At 34.4% G+C, this 457-nt stretch overlaps 1 protein-coding gene across 1 annotated transcript in view; it reads left to right on the top strand.

Moving 5' to 3' along the window:
* The window catches only part of TTC3 (tetratricopeptide repeat domain 3), a 140,983-nt gene that overhangs the window by 119,807 nt on the left and 20,719 nt on the right, over positions 1 to 457 (top strand). The window lies entirely within an intron of this gene.

Genomic DNA, 457 nt, shown 5'->3' with positions numbered 1-457 from the left:
CCTGCGCCCCTGGGGAAGTCCCGGCAGAGATTTTTTTTTTTTTTTTTTTTTTACCTTCTTCTAATATAGTCGTTAACATTAAAGGTTATAATTCATAGTGGGCTATGAAGTCAGTTTAATGATGGTGACTAGAATTGTTTTTAATAGTAGAATAGAATAGAAATATCAGAAAACATCTCAGAAAGTGAGGGCATTTTTTTTTCAGTTTTATGTGTATACACATGCATACATATATATGTATATACATATGCTGTAGATCATTATTAAAATGTATTTGCTATTGTGGGTCACAATAAGAAAGTGTCAGAGAAAGTCAAGAAAATGTGAAAGTCACTGTTCTCGTCCTTCATGCACCCTCTTACCCCTGGTCTACCTCTTTGTCTTTCAGTTATTTTTCTAAAATAAGAATCTCATCATCTCACAACCCTGCTTAAGAGCCTTCACTGGCTTCCCGTTT

This window comes from Lipotes vexillifer, unplaced genomic scaffold (assembly GCF_000442215.2).
Source record: "Lipotes vexillifer unplaced genomic scaffold, Lipotes_vexillifer_v1.1 scaffold402, whole genome shotgun sequence".
Lineage (NCBI taxonomy): Eukaryota > Metazoa > Chordata > Mammalia > Artiodactyla > Lipotidae > Lipotes > Lipotes vexillifer.
This window is presented reverse-complemented; position numbering and strand designations above follow the sequence as displayed.